This window comes from Delphinapterus leucas, chromosome 20 (genome assembly GCF_059928025.1).
Source record: "Delphinapterus leucas isolate spDelLeu-1000000601 "Yukka" chromosome 20, BTC_Dleu_Yukka2, whole genome shotgun sequence".
NCBI classification, from domain to species: Eukaryota; Metazoa; Chordata; class Mammalia; order Artiodactyla; family Monodontidae; genus Delphinapterus; species Delphinapterus leucas.
The window spans coordinates 36386931-36408215 of record NC_143148.1 but is presented as its reverse complement, the minus strand read 5'-3'; positions in this window follow the sequence as shown (position 1 = coordinate 36408215).

Below are 21285 nucleotides of genomic sequence, written 5' to 3'. Positions count from 1 at the left end.
CAATAGGTAAACTGAGCCCTGCCCCATCAAAATGTAACCAATATTCTGACTTGTATCATCATCAATTTGTTTTCTCTATTCTTGAAAATCACACTAATGAAATCAAAAGACATGTTTTCTTATGTGTGTGGTTTTTTTGCTAAGCATAGCATCCATGAAATTCATTCATGTGTAGTTTTTAGTACTTAGTATTTTTTAGTATATTTAGTATTTTTTTTTTCTTTTACTGCTGAGCAATAAAATTACTACTTTGATCCAAATACACACTTGACTGTTTGGGAGACTAACTAAAAGTGTGGACAGGCTTCCTACAGGCTACCTTCTGTACTTTCACCCAGCATAGAGAAGTCTATTTCTTTTCCATCCTCTCTGCTGTTTTATCACAGTGAGCATAAGGTTTTATTTTCTATTGCTCCTATTACCAGGAACACCTCTCTCCCTGTATATGTTTCAGCACCTCCCCTCCATCAATTTCCAAATGAAAACATATTTTTATTTCCCTGATTATCTATCTCAATTCCTCTCCCAGTCTACTTTTTATTATTTATCGCAATGACTTTATTGCCTGACATCATAGAACAATTCTTAATTAAGTTTGAAGTACAGGCATCATACAAATCTGCTGTATTATGATCTATCATAAAATCACACTTATGCAAGACTCAGAATAATATGGCAGTTGGTAATGAAAATGGGTAAAATCTACAAATTTAACCAAGTGATATTAGAGCATAACTCACCACTAATAAGCTCTTTCTTAAAATCCATTGCTTCAAATTCAGTCTGAGAATCCCAGAAGGTCCTTGCTACTGGGTAATTTTTTTTTTTTTAATGTTTCAGATGAACTCTCTAAACAACTTTTTAATTGGAGGACATTACCCTAAGGAACATGTAAACCACAACGAGGAGCTTCAGACTCAGAACATGCCTTTCTCTGAGGAAGTTGCAATTAATTTATTTCCCTCCTGGAGGCACTGCTTAACATGTCAAAGAAAGAAATCTCTACTGGTGAGAAAGAGCAAATCTGAGGAAACTGACCATCTGAACTCTACTGAACTTTTTTCTTTAATATTCTTTAGCCTTCATTCGGACATATCTTTTAGTTTAAAGAGGAATATCAGGTTAGATTCTAATAGTTGTCTCACTCCATTGGTAGGTATAATGAACAGGAGAAAGACGATGTACAACAAACTCACTGATTGATTTTATGACACTAGGGAGCTTCACAAACCTGAAGTTATTATTTTTCTCTCCGTACACTGGAATTAACCTGCAGATAGTATAACAGAGGTAAATTTGTAAAACTTCAAAGATGTTTTCACTTAAAATTATTTGTGGAAATGGAAATAATTTTCTTAGATTTTCTTGAAATCTTTTTTATAGCCTATAATCATTCCATCTGATAAGCTTTCCAGAAAAAAAAACAGCCTAGATTATTAAGTAATGATAGCTACCGTTTACTGAGCACTTATTGTATGCCAGAGACTACGCTTTGTACTATATGAACTATAATATATGCATTTCATTATATTCTTATGAGCTACCAATTCACATTTTTCCTTAGAAGGAAGGGATTCAAAGTTCAGGAATGTCAAGCAAGATATACAAGATCACAAGTTTACACAAATAGTGAATGTCAGACCTCTATCTGTTATGTTCCATTTTCAAAAGCTTATGTCACCTAACTATAATTATATCTCCATTACTTTTTTTTTTTTTTGGTGGGTCAGAAAGAGTGAGCAGTTTTTCCATTTAAATATTCATGGGGATGAATTAAGATTCTACCCAATAAGGAACTGGAAATTAATTGCACTCTTTTATATCATTGATAATGCACAAAAATTATGATAGTATTAATATATCACAGATATTTTTTGAGACTCATCTGTCACTGCTTCCTTAGAGCTAAAGCCTATGTAACTTGACCTCTATCTTATGCAAAACTAACCACAAATTATTGAGACAATAAGATACTTATTCATACACAAGAAGAAGTTTTTGAGAGATTCGTTGTAAATGTGTCAGAAAATTCTGAGGACTTTAAAAATATATAGGAGAGAAAAAGAAGAAAAATAAAATAAACAATGAAAAATAAAAAGAGGAGAGAGAAAAGAAAGGGAAAGGAAAGGAAGAAAGGAAAAGAAAAAAACGGAGTGAAGCACTCAGGAGGAAAATCTTCCTTTGCTCTTATTGTCTTTTATTTAGACTGCCCCCTTTGTTTTGTTTTGTTTTTCCATATTTCTTTTTGATGTTGTTTTTTGATCTGTTTCTGATACCAGATCTTTTGCTTCTTCGTGTTTGCCCATGTTTGTTCCCCTCTAACCTTAAAAAAAACTAATTATAGGAATGAGGTCACTAGGGAATTTAACCTAGCTCCTGACTTATGCTCTCTTGAATGCACACCATGCTTTGCCTAACCTGTTGATTTTTTTCCTAGATTAAAAGAAGTAAGTATGAAGAATTTAGTAGTTAAAGAATGACTAGCTCTCTACCCCACAACAGCCCTCTTAGCAATCCTGCAGGCAAGCAAATTGCAAGTGGGCAGGATAACACCTGAAGAGTCAGCCAGTCTGCATGCAATGGAGAATGATGCAGAATCCAATATCCTGCCTTGATGATTCACTGGGATTCTTCCCCCTTTTTTTTCCTTTAAAGATTGTCATGATTGAGCAGAATCTTCACAGTTGGTCTTGGGACACGAGTCCACCTTCTCCCCAGATTGCTGGATTTTCAGATTAAAGCAACTTTCCTTTCTACCAACACTTGCCTCTTGAGTATTGGCTTTTGAGCAGTGAACAGCTGAACCTGAGTTAAACTGCTTGCCAAACTTTGTGTTTGCAAAGTATTTGATTAGATGGTTAGATTCTTTACAGTAATGGAATGAAGCCATCCAGTTCCATTGGCATTGTTCAAGAGGACACAACAAGTATTAACAACATCTTTTGAGCGTACCTTTATTATAGGTCTGGCTATACAACACTGTAATATGTCTATTCCAATATGAAAAATACAATGAGATGTTTCAAGCCATGGTATTTGGCATAATTCCCATATCTGCCACCCTTAGCACAGGTTCTGCAGCAAAAAGTGTTTATTTATTCAATGTTGGTTCAATGGAGGAACAAATAAATGAATGAAGGATTGAATCTGCTTTTTTCAACATTCAAAAATCTTGGGATATAGTCATAGAATAAAAGGATCAAATTTCACCGTTACTGGATCATCACTCGCATCTTTCAAAAACCCATTCATAATTTTCTTTCTTCAGGCTCTGGTTACTGTCCAGTATTTTACCAGTTTTCCAGACCTTAAGACACTAAAATCCTCTCCCTCCTTTAATCCATATCTGCCACAGTCCACTGTCCTCATTCAAGGCAGAGTTCACTTCCTTATTTTTTTAATTTTATTTTTTTAACATCTTTATTGGAGTATAATTGCTTTATATTGTTCTGTTAGTTGCTGCTGTATAACAAAGTAAATCAGCTATATGTACACATATATCCCCATATCCCCTCCCTCTCGCGTCTCCCTCCCACCCTCCCTATCCCACCTTTCTAGGTGGTCTCAAAGCACCCGAGTTGATCTCCCTGTGCTATGCGGCTGCTTCCCACTAGCTAGCTACTTTACGTTTGATAGTGTACATATGTCGAGGCGACTCTCTCACTTTGTCCCAGCTAACCCTTCCCCCTCCCTGTGTCCTCAAGTCCATTCTCTACATCTGCATCTTTATTCCAGTCCTGTCCTTAGGTTCTACAGAAACTTTTTTTTTGTTCCATACATATGTGTTAGCATACACATATGTATAATTGCTTTACAATGTTGTGTTAATTTCTGCTGTATAACAAAGTGAATCAACTATACATATACATATATCCCCATATCCCCTCCCTCTTGCATCTCCCTCCCACCCTCCCTATCCCACCCCTCTAGGTGATCACAAAGCACTGAGCTGATCTCCATGTGCTCTGCAGCTGCTTCCCACCAGCTATCTATTTTACATTTGGTACTGTATATATGTCCATGACACTCTCTCACTTCATCCCAGATTAACCTTCCCCCTCCCCGTGTCCTCAAGTCAATTCTATACATCTGCATCTTTATTCCTGTCCTGCCCCTAGGTTCTTGAGAACCTTTTTTTTTACATTCCATATATATGTGTTACCACATGGTATTTGTTTTTCTCTTTCTGACTTACTTCAGTCTGTATGACAGACACTAGGTCCATCCACCTCGCTACAAACAACTCAATTTCATTTCTTTTTATGGCTGAGTAATATTCCATTGTATATATGTGCCACATCTTCTTTATCCATTTATCTGTCTATGGACACTTAGGTTGCTTCCATGTCCTGGCTATTGTAAACAGAGTTGCAATGAACATTTTGGTACATGACTCTTTTTGAATTATGGTTTTCTCAGGGTATATGCCCAGTAGTGGGATTGCTGGGTCATATGGTACTTCTGTTTTTAGTTTTTCAAGGAATGTACATTCTGTTCTCCATAGTGGTTGTATCAATTTACCTTCCCACCAACAGTGCAAGAGGATTCCCTCTTCTCCACACCCTCTCCAGCACTTGTTGTTTGTAGATTTTTTGCTGATGGCCATTCTAACCGGTGTGAGGTGATACTTCAATGTAGTTGTGATTTGCATTTCCCTAATGATTAGTGATGTTGAGCATCCTTTCATGTGTTTGTTGGCAATCTGTATATCTTCTTTGGAGAAATGTCTATTTAGAAAACAAACTGTGAAATTTTTTGTTCTAGTTCTCTGAAAAATGCCATTGGTAGTTTGACAGGGATTGCATTGAATGTGTAGATTGCTTTGGGTAGTACAGTCATTTTCACAATGTTGATTCTTCCAATCCAAGAACATGGTATATCTCTCCATCTGTTTGTATCATCTTTAATTTCTCTCATCAGTGTCTTATAGTTTTCTGCATACAGGTCTTTTGCCTCCTTTGGTAGGTTTATTCTGAGGTATTTTATTCTTTTTGTTGCAGTGGTAAATGGGAGTGTATCTTTCATTTCTCTTTCAGATTTTTCATCATTAGTGTATAGGAATGCAAGAGGTTTCTGTGCATTAATTTTGTAACCTACTACTTTACCAAATTCACTGATTAGCTCTAGTAGTTTTCTCATAGCATCTTTAGGATTCTCTTTGTATAGTATCATGTCATCTGCAAACAGTGACAGTTTTACTTCTTTTCTGATTTGGATTCCTTTTATTTCTTTTGCTTCTCTGATTGCTGTGGCTAAAGCTTCCAAAACTATGTTGAATAACAGTGGTGAGACCGGGCAACCTAGTCTTGTTCTTGATCTTAGTGGAAATGGTTTCAGTTTTTTACCACTGAGAACGATGTTGGCTGTGGGTTTTTCATATATGGCCTTTATTATGTTGAGGCAAGTTCCCTCTATGTCTACTTTCTGGAGGTCCTCAGTAAGCCCTCAGTAAGCCCCTGGATAAACCTTAACTCAGAACTCTCACGCTGTGCATTTTTCTTTCAGTTGACACTACTATATAATTCATTTGATTGATTTTAACAACTCATGTATTTCATGAAATTAGCCAGTTGTTTGTCATCTAGATACTGAAACATACAAAGATCAGTCAGCTAGGCAAAAGCACAGCAGTTAATAATTTAGAAAAGAAATTCTAAATATTAATGTAATTCTTAGGATAGAGTTTGCAAGGAAAAATATAACAGTTCTTCAGCATTTACCTTAAAAATATATGTTAAATAAATGTCAAATTTATCATAATGGGTGCTGAATTTTGTTGAAAGCTTTCTCTGCATCTATTGAGATGATCATATGGTTTTTGTCCTTCAGTTTGTTAATATGATGTATCACATTGATTGATTTGCATATATTGAAGAATCCTTGCATTCCTGGGATAAACCCCACTTGATCATGGTGTATGATGCTTTTAATGTGCTGTTGGATTCTGTTTGCTAGTATTCTGTTGAGGATTTTTGCATCTATGTTCATCAGTGATATTGGCCTGTAGTTTTCTTTTTTTGTGACATCTTTGTCTGGTTTTGGTATCAGGGTGATGGTGGCCTCATATAATGAGTTGGGGGGTGTTCCTCCCTCTGCTATACTTTAGAACAGTATGAGAAAGATAGGTATTAGCTCTTCTCTAAATGTTTGATAGAATTCAGCTCTAAAGCCGTCTGGTCCTGGGCTTTTGTTTCTTGGAAGATTTTTAATCACAGTTTCAATTTCAGTTATTCTGATTAGTATGTTTATATTTTCTGTTTCTTCCTGGTTCATTTTCGGAAGGTTGTGCTTTTCTACGAATTTGTCCATTTCTTCCAGGTTGTCCACTTTATTGGCACATAGTTGCTAGTAGTAATTTCTCATGATCCTTTGTATTTCTGCAGTGTCAGTTGTTACTTCTCCTTTTTCATTTCCAATTCGATTGATTTGAGTCTTCTCTCTTTTTTCCCTGATGAGTCTGGCTAATGGTTTGTCAATTTTGTTTATCTTCTCAAAGAACCAGCTTTTACTTTTATTGATCTTTGATATCGTTTTCTTCATTTCTTTTTCATTTATTTCTGATCTGATGTTTATGATTTCCTTCCTTCTGCTACCTTTGGGGTTTTTTTGTTCTTCTTTCTCTAATTGCTTTAGGTGTAAGGTTAGGTTGTTTATTTGAGATGTTTCTTGTTTCTTGAGGTAGGAATGTATTGCTATAAACTTCCGTCTTAGAACTGCTTTAGCTGCATCCCATAGGTTGTGGGCTGTCGTGTTTTCATTGTCATTTTTTTCAAGGTATTTTTTGATTTCCTCAGTGATCTCTTGGTTATTTAGCAGTGAATGGTTTAGCCTCCATGTGTTTGTATTTTTTACAATTTTTTTCCTCTAATTGATATCTAGTCTCATAGTGTTATTGTTGGAAAAGTTACTTGATGCGATTTCAATTTTCTTGGTTTTACCAAAGCTTGATTTGTGACCCAAGATATGATCTATCCTGGAGAATGTTCCATGAGCACTGGAAAAGAAAGCACTGTTATTTTTGGATGGAATGTCCGGTAAATAACAATTAAGTCCATCTTGTTTAATGTGTCATTTCAAGCTTGTGTTTCCTTATTTATTTCCATTTTGGTTGATCTGTCCATTAGTGAAAGTGGGGTGTTAAAGTCCCCTAATATTATTGTGCAACTGTCGATTCCCCTTTTATGGCTGTTAGCATGTGCCTTATGTATTGAGGTGCTCCTATGTTGGGTGCATAAATATTTACAATTGTTATATCTTCTTCTAGGATTGATCCCTTGATCATTATGCAGTGTCCTTCTTTGTCTCTTGTAATAGTCTTTATTTTAAAGTCTATTTTGTCTGATATGAGAATTGCTACTCCAGCTTTCTTTTGATTTCCATTTGCATGGAATATCTTTTCCCATCCCCTCACTTTCAGTCTGTATGTGTCCCTAGGTCTGCAGTGGGTCTCTTGTAGACAGCATATATATAGGTCTTGTTTTTGTATCCATTCAGCCAGTCTATGTCTTTTGGTTGCAGCATTTAAGCCATTTACATTTAAGGTAATTATCGATATGTTATGTTACTATTACCATTTTCCTGATTGTTTTGGGTTTGTTATTGTAGGTCTTTTCCTTCTCTTGTGTTTCATGCCTAGAGAAGACCCTTTAGCATTTGTTGTAATGCTGGTTTGGTGGTGCTGAATTCTCTTAACTTTTACTTCTCTGTAAAGGTTTTAATTTCTCCATCAAATCTGAATAGAGATCCTTGCTGGGTAGAGTAATCTTGGTTGTAGGTTTTTCCCTTTCATCACTTTAAACATGTCCTGCCACTCCCTTCTGGCCTGCAGAATTTCTGCTGAAAGATCAGCTGTTAACCTTATGGGGATTCCCTTGTATGTTATTTGTTGCTTTTCCCTTGCTGCTTTTAATATTTTTTCCTTTATTTAATTTTTGATAGTTTGATTAATATGTCTTGGCATGTTTCTCCTTGGATTTATCCTGTATGGTACTCTCTGCACTTCCTGGACTTGACTATATTCTGTCCCATATTAGGGATGCTTTCAACTATAATCTCTTCAAATATTTTCAGACCCTTTCTTTTTCTGTCCTTCTTCTGGGACCCCTATAATTCGAATGTTGGTGCATTTAATGTTGTCCCAGAGGTCTCTGAGATTGTCCTCAATTCTTTTCATTCTTTTTTCTTTATTCTGCTCTGTGGTAGTTATTTCCACTATTTTATCTTCCAGGTCACTTATCTGTTCTTCTGCCTCAGTTATTCTGCTATTGACTCCTTCTAGAGAATTTTTAATTTCAGTTATTGTGTTGTTCTCCATTGTTTGTTTGCTCTTTAGTTCTTCTATGTCCTTGTTAAACGTTTCTTGTATTTTCTCCATTCTATTTCCAAGCGCTTGGATCATCTTTACTACCATTACTCTGAATTCTTTTTCAGGTAGACTGCCTATTTCCTCTTCATTTGTTTGGTCTGGTGGGTTTTTACCTTCCTTCTTCGTCTACTGCATATTTCTCTGTCTTCTCATTTTGCTTAACTTACTGCGTTTGGGGTCTCCTTTTCGCAGGCTGCAGGTTCACAGTTCCCGTTGTTTTTGGTGTCTGACCCCAGTGGGTAAGGCTGGTTCAGTGGGGTTTGTAGGCTTCCTGGGGGAGGGGATTGGTGCCTGTGTTCTGGTGGATGAGGCTGGATCTTGTCTTTCTGGTGGGCAGGACCGAGTCAGGTGGTGTGTTTTGGAGTGTCTGTGAACTTATAATGATTTTAGGCAGCCTCTCTGCTAATGGGTGGGTTTGTGTTCCTGTCTTGCTAGTTGTTTGGCATGGGGTATCCAGCACTGCAGGTTGCTGGTCGTTGGGTGGAGCTGGGTCTTAGCACTGAGATGGAGATCTCTGGGAGAGCTCTTGCTGATTGATATTACATGGAGCTGGGAGGTTTCTGGTGGTCCAATGTCCTGAACTCGGCTCTCCCACCTCCGAGGCTCAGGCCTGACACCTGGCCAGACTACCAAGACCCTGTCAGCCACACAGTTCAGAAGAACAGGGAGAAAAAAGAAAGAAAGGAAAAAAAAGTAAAATAAAATAAAGTTATTAAAATTAAAAATTAAAAAATATTTTTAAAATAAAAAAGTAATAAAAGAAAAAGAAGAGAGCCACCAAACCAGTAAACAAATCCACCAAGGATAAGAAGTGCTAAAAACTAAACTAAGATAAACATATAAATCAGAAACTAGTCAGTTGCATACAGCAAACCCCAATTCTATAGTTGTTCCCAATGTCCACTGCCTCGATTTTGGGATGATTCGTTGTCTATTCAGGTACTCCAAGATGCAGGGTACATCAAGTTGATTGTGGAGATTTAATCCTCTGCTCCTGAGGCTGCTGGGAGAGATTTCCCTTTCTCTTCTTTGTTCACACAGCTCCCGGGGTTCAGCTTTGGATTTGGTCCCGCCTCTGTGTGTAGGTCACCCTCTGGCTTCTGTTCTTCACCCAGACAGGAGGGGGTTAAAGGAGTGGCTGATTAGGGGGCTCTGGCTCACTCAGGCCAGGGGGAGGGAGGGGTACTGAATGCAGGGCAAGCCTGTGGCAGCAGAGGCCGGCATGACGTTCCAACAGCCTGAGGTGCGCTGTGTGTTCTCCCAGTGAAGTTGTCCCTGGATCTCAGGACCGTGGCAGTGGCGGGCTGCACAGGCTCCCGGGGCAGGGGATGTGTGAGTAGTGATCTGTGCTTGCACACAGGCTTCTTGGTGGCTGCAGCAGCAGCCTTAGCGTTTCATGCCCGTCTCTGGTGTCCACGCTGATAGCCGCGGCTTGCGCCAGTCTCTGGAGCTCGTTTAGGTGGTGCTCTGAATCCCCTCTCCTCGCGCATCCCGAAACAGTGGTCTCTTGCCTCTTAGGCAGTTCCAGACTTTTTCCCAGACTCCCTCCCGGCTAGCTGCGGTGCACTAGCCTCCTTCAGGCTGTGTTCACGCAGCGAACCCCAGTCCTCTCCTTGGGATCTGACCTCCGAAGCCCGAGCCTCAGCTCCCAGCCCCCACCGCCCCAGCGGGTGAGCAGACAACCCTCTCAGGCTGGTGAGTGCTGGTCAGCACCAATCCTCTGTGAGGGAATTTCTCCGCTTTGGCCTCTGCACCCCTATTGCTATTCTCTCCTCAGTGGCTCTGAAGCTTCCCCCCCACCTACCCTCCATCTCTGTCACTGAAGGGGCTTCTAGTGTATGGAAACCTTTCCTCCTTCACAGCTCCCTCCCAGAGGTTCAGGCCCCATCCCTATTCTTTTGTCTCTGTTTTTTTCTTTTTTCCTTTTGCCCTACCCAGGTATGTGGGGAGTTTCTTGCCTTTTGGGAAGTCTGAGGTTCAGGAGATGTTCTGTAGGAGTTGTTCCATGTGTAGATGTATATCTGATGTATCTGTGGGGAGGAAGGTGATCTCCACATCTTACTCCTCTGCCGTCTTGAAGGTCCTCCCTTCTAGAGTTCATTTTCTAAAGCACACTCAGATGGAGTTACTCATCTCCTTTTAATAGCTCACTGTACCCAGCATAAATTCAAACTCCTTAACAAGAACTTCAGGGTCCTCAGTGGTGTCCATCCTGTTTTCTTCTCCAGTCTTACTTTTTACAAGTTTTATTACTTACTCTATGCTAATCTCACCTGAACTACTGAATAGTCTCTGCATTGTCAATCTTGCCTTTGGCCTTTGCACAAGCCGTTCCCTTGGTCTGAAATGACCATCATGTCCCATCTTTGCCTGAGTTACTCCTCTGCTATCTTCAACTTACAATTAAATTTTCTCCTATCCTGAGTGGCTTTCCAGGATGTCTGTTTTCTGTACTTCCGTATAAATTAGTGTAAATCACTCTCAGATAACTTTGTCATCCACCTACTGTGAACTAGTAATTTATCTATCCCTACCCAACCCCTATGACTATCTTGAAACAATTTTATACTTTTTAGTTTTACTTTTCTATTCCCATTTTGCAACAACTGACCTAATACAAAGTAGGTATTCGATTAATGTTGACGTGCTAAGAGAAATACAGCATGGCAAAGCTGCCAAGCTCCTAAGAGCTCATTAAGAGTTCAGTCTCATTCTCTTGTCTCTAATTCTTGACTCCCTCCTGTGAATGTAACTGAAAGCTCAGTTAGAAATTTGCTCTCTGCTTTGATTCTTCGGTGTCCAGTTCACCGACTGTTTTTCCTCCTTCCAATACTTATCACTTGGGCTTTTATAAAAATGCCTGCTATGTTCTATCCTCTCCTCAGCCAAAAGTGGGCAGACATTCTGAGAGTGAAGCAACAGATCGCCTGCCACATAGGTCAGGGCAAAACGTAGAAAGGGGCTACGTATTTCCCAGGATCTCTGTTCCACAATAGAATGGAGTTTGTTGGTAATACATCTGTGTGTTACCTATGTCTACACAAGGCAAGTAATGAGGATATCTAATGTCCTAAATAGACTGAAATAGCTGTTCAATTAGAAATTTTTATTTTTTATCTAGATTGATGGCTATGTGTAAGGTATACTTGAAACTCATTAGTAAGAACATATTAAACATCAATCCCTAAACTAAAAGCTTCCTCTGCAGTAGCTTATTAAATTCTCACTTTACACCCACAAAGCAGATGCCATTATGCCAATGTTACAGGTAAGAAAATATAGCTCTGAAAGTTTAAGAAACTTACCTAATATCCCATAGTTAGGAGGGACAGAATTGGGGTTTGAGTACAGGCTATTTCAGAACCTTGCTCTGATAACTAGGCAATGCTATTGTGTTGATCAAGGTGGGAGGAAGGGCACCAGATATACCGTTTGTCTGCTTTAACCTGTGGTTCTTTGGACTGACAATCATTTGCTCAAAATCATTCACTTGATGGATGCAGTTGAGGAAAAGTGTAAACAGTAGCATAGAATGAAAGAAAGGTATCATTTTTATATTTTAGCACATAGTGTTTAACTGTGAAGTAGAGTAGCTATATTTAATTGAGTTTGTTAACATCAAACTTTATGGACAGTGTTTTATATGTGTATATACATACACACACACACACATATATATACATACATATACACACACACACACAATATTAAGGTCCTTAAGTCATTTAAAGTCATTTAAGGTATAACATACATATTTCACATGGAGGAAAAATAATATAAACATCTTGAAGAATAGCAATCAAAATAACCAAAAGGAATGCACTCACCCTTGGTAGATATTTCTGCACTCTCCAAATAAGGGGAAATGAGAAGCCCACTGCTATGTGAGGATAGCTTCATGGTACTTGACATAGCTGATAAGCTGTAAGTCACTCGGATACTGAACTTCTATCCATCTGATGTGCTCAGTGTCTCCAATTCCACAGTAAATTCTGCCCCATCTGACTTAGTTTTAGTAAATATTCCACAGAGATTTCTGCTTGCTTTCTTCAAATTTCAGAGACTACCTGCAAAGAAATAAGTTTCTTTCATCCACTGCTGCACACACAATCATTGCTGTTGGACATAAAAATTATACTATTATGATTTTAATAGAATACATGAAACTAGATAAGATAGAGAGTAGAGGCCAATCTTCTGTTATGAATTAATACTAGGACCTGACTCCCTACTGCCTTTCATTTTCATGTCAAAAGGAAAATGTGGGGTAAGTTTACCTTCAATTATCTGTTTGGCTAGTATCTCTGCTGTCTAGCCCATTTCTGTACCTCATAAAGACCGATTTAGCCACTCAGCCTACCCCCCTACCCACACCCCAGGTGGGTTCTCCCAGTTGGCCACACAGAGGCAGAGGCACTGTCCTGAAGGGGCTGCTGCTGGGGAGCAGAGACAAAGAGATGTGTGGTGATTACAGGTCACAATGAGCAGGACTGGATAAAAGGGTCCCCGTGGGCTGGCCTAAGCCCAGTTGGAGGCTCCTGAGGAAGAAGAGCAGCAGCTCCCTTGGAGGCATCTAAAGCAGACATGATGACTAGGGGCGTCAGACTCACAGAAGCCTCTCCTGAGCGTGCCCATGTCTTCAAGCCCTAGGCAGCATGGTCTGGGTCCAAGTCAGAAAGGTGTCAAATCATCCTCAGTCACTCAGGAGCCTCCCTCCCTTCCAGGGCTCTTAAGCTGAGAGCCACAGCAGAGGATGCTACTCCCCCATCTGCCAGAGAAGCAGGAACATGGGAACCCTGCGAGGTGTGCTAAGGGAAGTGTATAGGAGCCATGAGGAACTGTCCTCATAAAGATAGCCCTGAGCAGCAAATCCCTATTACCATATTACAAGCCCTGATGCAGCCCTGCAGTGCACATGCTTAATACCCCCACAGGGAAACTACAGCGACAACTGTACAAGATAATATACTGTATTCAAGAACACACCGATATTTGAGAACAAATGTAACCAAGATCAGCAAAAGAGATGTGATCGATGTGCATAGCCATGTCCTAATGGTGACAGTGGGCATCGAGTCTTACCTTGTCCAGCCATAGCCTTGCACAACCTACTGCCATGATGCTGGCTAGATTAGCCACAAGCTATGAAGGATATGCCAGACGTGGATGTGACATCCAGGCAAGAGGCCACAAGCTTAATAAGACCTTAAAGCTAATCAGGTTGATACATTAAAGTTTGTAAAATATGTGTCCCTGATATTGGAAAGCAGCAGCTCTGGCTGAAGTTTGCCACTAACTGTTCTTTTTTTGCCTTTCAGCTGTGCCCCACTTTGGACACAAAAGATCTTTTTGTTTAATGGAAAAGTCCCCTCATTCACCTCTGATACTATCAGTGGAGAGTTACAGCAACACCCAGGCCATGCCAGCTGCAGGCACAACATAACAGACAAGCCTGTGTTTGAGACAGATGCCAAGAGCTCAGTGGTAAGTCTTTGCAGAAGTTCTAGAAGACAAGACCAAGGAGCTTTGGGAGAGCAGCTAAAAGCTAGTGTTGCAAAGCCTTTGGTTTTCTACAAAATGGTTTGCATTTAGAAGTGTTCAGGACCATGTAAACCACCATTTGGAGGACTTGACACATCAGAGGCTACTTGTACTTCTCCAAAGTGTTCCTCAAGGCTGAATTCCAGAGATTCCTCAGATGTCAGTTCCTCTAATCTCATGCCCAATGTTGTTATGCCCTAGAGAGCATCCTGACCGTCCAAAGTATTTTTGAATACTTACTACTCAAATTCAGGCAGTCTGGGACATTTTTAACTATTAGAAAGTCCTTCCTTTGATCCATAATCTGTCTCCCAAGACTGTTATGTGCAGATTTTATAGAGGGAATTTCTGCATAAACAGGAGACTGCACTTGATAATCTCAAAGGTTCTTCTAATTATAAGCTTTTGAGTTTTTCAGCTACAGAGGCAAGAGGACCAGACCTTTTTGGTTTCACTTGCCTCTCAAATCAATCCAAATCCACCTCTTTTGGTAATGCTGGTGGGGGAAGAAACTCAACATGCAGACTCAGAACAAATAAACAGAGTGCTGGCAGGATCAGCCTTCATGGTCCAGGAGGAAGCAGAACCAATGTGGCCAGGCAAAGTGCTTCCAACACAACCGTAGAGTCTTATCATGTATGTTGCAAGTGCTACAAACACATTCTTGCCCTCAGAGGATACTTCAAGCATGTCAACAGAAACTTCCAGTCTCTCACCAGTAAGCAACTTGCAAGAGATGGGCAAGCCTATTGTAGAAACAGCTAAAGGCTATGATGGGATCCCTCAACTCCACCTTGCAGAGTACAGTCTATATGAGTGAACAGGATGAAAGCCAGATGGTCTTCCAACGTAATACTGAATCCCAAAGAAAAATAGAGGAGAAAGTCACAACTTCCAAAAGGCATTCCCATAACCATGGAAGTGGGAAGGATAAGTTGACCCCAACATCATCCTTCTCCTGGTCCTTAGCTTTCTATGGAGCCATTAGGGGTGAGAAAAAGGGAAAAGGCCAGAACAGCCCAGTAGACAGAGGATACAGTTCCCCCCTGACAAAACTCCAGCCTTAGTTCTACTGCAAAACTAGTCTAGGTTATCTCAAAATTTTGAGAGGTCTAGTTCAACGTCTTCAAGTAAGATCTCCCAAAGGATTAGAACTTCAAAGCGTACCCGACTGCACAGACTAGTCCTAGGTTCTCCAAGTAAGAGAACCAAGAAGACTGACTCTTTCCTGAAAAAGCTCAAAGCACCTACTACACAAACTGAAGTCTCAGGTCATGAAAACGTAGACCCAGGAAGACCTGGCTCTTCAGAGTCTGCTGAACTGCATGTGGTCAGAGGTGGCCCTCACGTCTGAGGTTGTGGAGGAGAGCAGCATGGAGACCGTTATGCAGCCCCCGGAGTGTGGTGAGGGACTGACCATAATACTAAAGAGAAAGGAGACAGTAACCTTGAATTCCATAAAAAAAAAGAAAAAAGGGAGAAGCCAGAGCATGGGGACTAAGGTGTTCCAGTTTAGACTCAATTTTAAATAAATATTTTTTTTAAAAATCAATATATTTATAGGAAAAAAATAATTTGAGATGGCTGTACTCCTCCTTTCAAAAATATTCTTTTGGCATTTAGGTATAAGACAGTAAACTCAACATATGTTGCCTACTCTATTTGAGAGAAGTACTCAAATTAACTGTTCATACTTGATAATCTCCTTTTCTCCAGTCTCTGCCTTGTTTCCTTATCACTCAGCTGCAGTTGCTGGGTGATGAATGTTAGAAGTAACTTTTAGAAAGGTTAAACATCTGAAGCTGTTTCAATGAATCATGAATATTTTGATTTTTTGATTTCCACCTCGGTTTGAAACGATCCTGAAGGACTGTGTTTATAAAATAGGACTATTAATAAGGGGTTAAAATGAAAAGCCTATTTTGGCCGCTAGTGAAATAGTTTTTTTTTTTTTTTTTTTTTACTAATTCGACTATTTTAGAAAGTGCTAATTGCTATCCTCTGTAGGTATTTCTCTGATGCTGCCCTTGTCAGAGGTGGATGCTTTGGTGATATAATTTCAAGAATTTCATTGAGCCCAACGTTCTATCAGATCCACTCCACACTGAAAACATGAAATTCACACATGTAACCACACACAAACTCACATTCACAGGCACACAGAAGCACATGCCTCTTTGCTCTTTACGGTATAAATGTGTTTCCCACAGGAAAATTGTTATTGCACAGTGGGTGACAAAGTCTAAAACTGTAAAGTTTTACTGAACATAGGTTGAAGCATGATTAAAGGAAAGATCATGGAGTTTGGAATCAGACAGACAGCCCTGAATTTGAATCCTTATTCTACTCACTGGAGATCCTTGAGTAAGTAACACAGTACAGTAGAGGTCTGATTCCTCAGCTGTTGTGATTATTGAATCAGATCACACATCTAAAGCACCTAGTACTTAGCAATGGGACATTTTAAGTTCCCCCTTCTCATTCACTTGCTTAAATACATATGGCTGGTATGCTACATGCAGTGACCACAAGATCGCATATTCTGGAAAAAAAAAAAAAGAGTGAATAAGTAAACTCAGTTGAAGCTGACAAGCCGATTCTATTACAGGTATTTTCTACATTTGAATGTGCCTTAAATAACTGGTTGAGAGTTAAGAAGTTGCTGAAATACCTAATGCTGGATTATATGATTTTTTTCCCCTGTTTCAGATGAACTGAAGTCCGCTTGTAAAAGCTGTAGTGGAATAATACAAACACCACCAATGGAATTTCAAACCTGCCATATCTATCACCTTTACCACTACTTTGAATATTACAATAATATTGACGTGAAGTTATACTAAGAACTCACCACCCTAACCCATGTTCCTCTTAACCATCCCCAACCAAATCATTCCTTACACGAATGCTACAGTGTTATTTCAAAATAACTTAGTTTTACCATTTTTTTCTTATCTTCAAAATGCTTCCCAACATTTTCATGTCAAAGTATACATAAAAAATTACATGAGTACAGCATATTGGGTTAAAGGGTGAGACTGGTGTAGCTGCTATTAGCTGCTGTGGGCAATTTCAAGGGCTGAAATGATTTTTTGAGGGGCACATAACTTTCTGAGGCTGTTTATATTTTTGAGATGCATTTTCCCTAACTTTCTTCAATAATTATTATAATGAAAAGAAAAAACACAATAGGGGGACTTCCCTGGTGGTGCAATGGTTAAGAGTCCGCCTGCCAATGCAGGGGACACAGGTTCGATCTCTGGTCTGGGAATATCCCACATGCCACAGAGCAACTAAGCCCGTGTGCTACAACTGCTGAAGCCCGCATGCCTAGAGCCCACGATCCGCAACAAGAAGCCACCACAATGAGAAGCTCGTGCACCACAACGAAGAGTAGCCCCCACTCGCTGCAACTAGAGAAAGTCCACACGCAGCAACGAAGACTCAGGGCAGCCAAAAGTGAATAAATAGAAAATAAAATAAATAGATTTATTTAAAAAAAACACAATAGGAGCTAACCTTCACTGACCATATCAAACTTGTTAGGTATGTGTGATGCATTTTCATGTTTCATCCAACAAACACTCTCTGAGGAACGTAACTTCCCCATTTCACAGATGAGGAAAACTGAGTATGTGGGTTATCTGAAGCACCAAGATTCTTATATATTCTGACCCATTCACTAAACTAAAGTCCCCAAGGGATTGACCTGGGAATTGACCTCAGGCAGTCTTATTGCTGAGCCCTCTCTCTAAACAAATTTTTAAAAACCCAAGAAACTTATTTTTGAGTTCCTTCACTAATTAACGCCCTTCCTTTGCTGGTGTTTCACTCTATTAGATTATTAGTTAAGGAATGATTCTTGGAGCTAAACACAGTGTCAGGCATTTTTCCATCCCAATCAGAGCCAAAATATCTAAAAACAGTGGCCTGAGACATACTCAGCTTCCCTGGTAGCCACATCAAATCACTGATGTACATTCAACTCTTCTTCACAGGGTCACCTCTTAAATGATATCTCCCCCATCCTCTATATTTGCTTTGTTTTTCTGGGCTTACTGTCACTGCCTTAAATAGTTAAAATGTAAATGAAATTCACAGGGATATGGCACATCATTCCAGATTATAATGAAGCATTTGAATCTTATTTCTATTATTCAACTTAGTTACTTCTCTCATTTCCTGGTTACCTGAAAATGTGATCACCTTATTATGGCATTATGCATAATATCTGAAAATATGCTAAACATGTCAAGAACAATAACACAGCCTGCCAGATTCCCAGGCCTACTTCCATCACATGTGGAATGTGTGTGTGTGTGTGTGTGTGTATGTGTGTGTGTGTTTTGTAAAACCCAAATTGCAGTCCAGTGCTTTCTTTTATCCTGTGGAATTAATATCATCAATCTGGGATACAGCGTGATTGACAAGGAAAAAAACAACAGAATTAACCCATATCTATTAATGCAGCATGTAAACAGAAAATTAAAGCAATTTTAAAACAGAAGAAAAGGAAAAGAGGTTGAGACAGAAATCATACCACATTTATGCTACTTATTCCTGGGTGATGTTAGTGAAATGTATAAAAATGTTAATTCAGGTCAATCACCTTAATTAAAGATAATACTACTTTTAAGAACAATGACTAAAGAAGCAATAGTTGAAAAATGGTCCTCAACACACTGATAGTTAATTAAAGTGAAAAAAGCCTCAGTCATTATTTTGAATTCTCCATCCTCAGACTTAGGATAATTTTTTCATGCATGTTGAATTTTACTCAGATTGTTCAATTTAATACAAGACATGTTAAAAAATCTTGGTTTTCAAAAACAATAAAATAAAAAGATAAAAGAATTTTGATATCCAGCTTTGAAAAAGAGTTAAAGAACATTACAATAAAATGAAGACGGCATCAAGAAAGTGTGTGAATGCAGATTGGGGAAACAGACACTTTATCTCCAATGGAAAGAAACCTCATTTACTCTCCAATGTCTTTTTTTTTTTTTTTTCATTCAAATCATATGGCTGTAGCTCTGTGAGAAAGACTTGAGCTACTGGCTCTAGTGAGAGGCATTCTAGTCTATGCTTCTAAGCTTCTTACATACCAGATCAGAAATTGGAAGTCCTGAAAATTCCATCAAAATTGTTGGAATATTTGTTCCACATATCCAGAGGAATCATCACATTAACTAAGAGGGTTAGTTTTCCAAGAGAAAGCTGCTTTTTTATTCCCAAAGAAAACAGATGCATCTGCTCTACTCCTGCCTTAGCCAGACACTCACGTCTGAAAAAATGATTGGACAAGACAGTGTCACATGTTTTCCCTGATTAAATGAGCCTGGAACTACCACATAGAGAGAACTCCCTAAGCATAAAGTCAACCCAAAGTAAAGTAGGTCTAAGTTAGGAAGGAACAGAGCTTCCCGGACAGATTATTTGAGCACCTGGGCTCATCCAGTTCTGAAGACAAGAACAAATCTATATTTTTCAGTTCCGTAAGGCAGTAAACTTCAACTCACCCCTTCTTTCCACTTATTCTATTCTGAGTTGAGTTTCTCTCACTAGCAACCGTAAGAATTCTGACCAACAAAACCCTCCTTCCTTTCACTCAACAGAAGTACTCTGACTTCATTCACCACTTCAGAGGATATAATAGTGGTGTTTTAGATGCACAGTAACTTGAGTAATTTTTAGACTGGTGGTTAGGTGTAATATTTAGTCTCTTCTTTACCATGGTTTAAATAACGGAGAATTTTCCATATGTTCCCATGGATGTGCCCTGATCCTTTTCCCAGTAAGCAAATGTTGACAGCAGTAGCTCCACCTAAATGCCTTTAAAACCTCAAAACATAACAAAACACAGTAACAACAAAACACATTTGACCTGTTTTGTAAGGCTTATTAACCTCCTCTTAATTACACAAGTTTCTATCTCGTACATAAAATTTCCCCTCTCTTTTTTTAACCATGAACTCTATGTTTTCTATATATTCTCTCAACAAGTGTTTATGAATATCAACTGTGTACCAGGGATTATACTGCATGTTGACTGAAAATAAAAACAAATATGGTAATTATTAAAAAAAGTATATCTGACAGTTGTTTAAGATCACTACAGAAAAGCCAGGAATAGAATCCAGCTTCCTGACTCCTCTCACAATGTTCCTTTTTAAATAAAAACTTGTTTCTTCTATACAGTAACATTGATATTTTCTCACTTGGGTAGACAGAGAAAAATCTGCATTCTTTTGCCTAGAAGTAACGAAAATTGCCCAAACATCAGTCTACTCAAAGGGAGGGGTAGGGAATGCTTTCCAGTGTGTACAATTTATCAAGAAGTTACAAAAATACCACTCTCATTTACTAGAGCTTAGTCATGAAAGCACATTTACCTCATCAAAGAAAACATTTAAAAATTAAGCTTCTATTTAGAATATCCAGTTTTAGAACTTCTGTGGTGGTGCAGTGTTTAAGAATCCACCTGCCAATGCAGGGGACATGGGTTCCAGCCCTGGTCTGGAAGATCCCACATGCCGCAGAGCAACTAAGCCTGTGTGCCACAACTACTGAGCCTGTGCTCTAGAGCCCACGAGCCATAATTACTGAGCCTGCGTACCACGACTACTGAAGCCCACGTGCCTAGAGCCCATGTTCCGCAATGAGAAGCCACCACAATGAGAATCACACACACCGCAAGAAGAGTAGCCCCCACTCACCGCAACTAGAGAAAGCCTGCGCACAGCAACAAAGACCCAACACAGCCATAAATAAATAAATAAATTTGTAAAAAATAATAAATACAATATCCATTTTTACTAATTGAAGAGTATTGCCAACAACATTTTGACAATAATGCAAGTTTTAACTGACTTTTAGGATAAGTGCTGAAATGGCTTATTTTTTGTCAGTGACACCCAGATATATATTTTAGAAAGACATGGGCTACATATGGAGACACTTTGGACCTTGCCTCAGCTCTGTACCTGACCTCCTCTGTGACCTTTGGCAAATTCTCAACTCCTGGGCCTGAAAATTCAACTAGTATAAACGTCTCATTTTTAAATGTGCAAGGGATAAAACTTCACATTTTGTTAAAATTGAGAAGTCTGCTTACTTTGAACTCGATTCCAAAGAGTCAAATAGGGATTCACATTAATAGCTGTTATCATTATCTATGTAAGCCTGAGAGTCACTAATTCACTTATTCATTCATGCATTCGTTCATTCATTTGTTCATTTTTACTTTCTTCATTCAGTCAGTCCACTCCTGCATTTCACTCCTTGGTGGATAAAAAGCCAACATCTTCTCTAAAGGGGCAGATAATAAGTATCATTATCTCATTACAAAGAGGCAGATGGATAAATATCTTAGTCTCTGC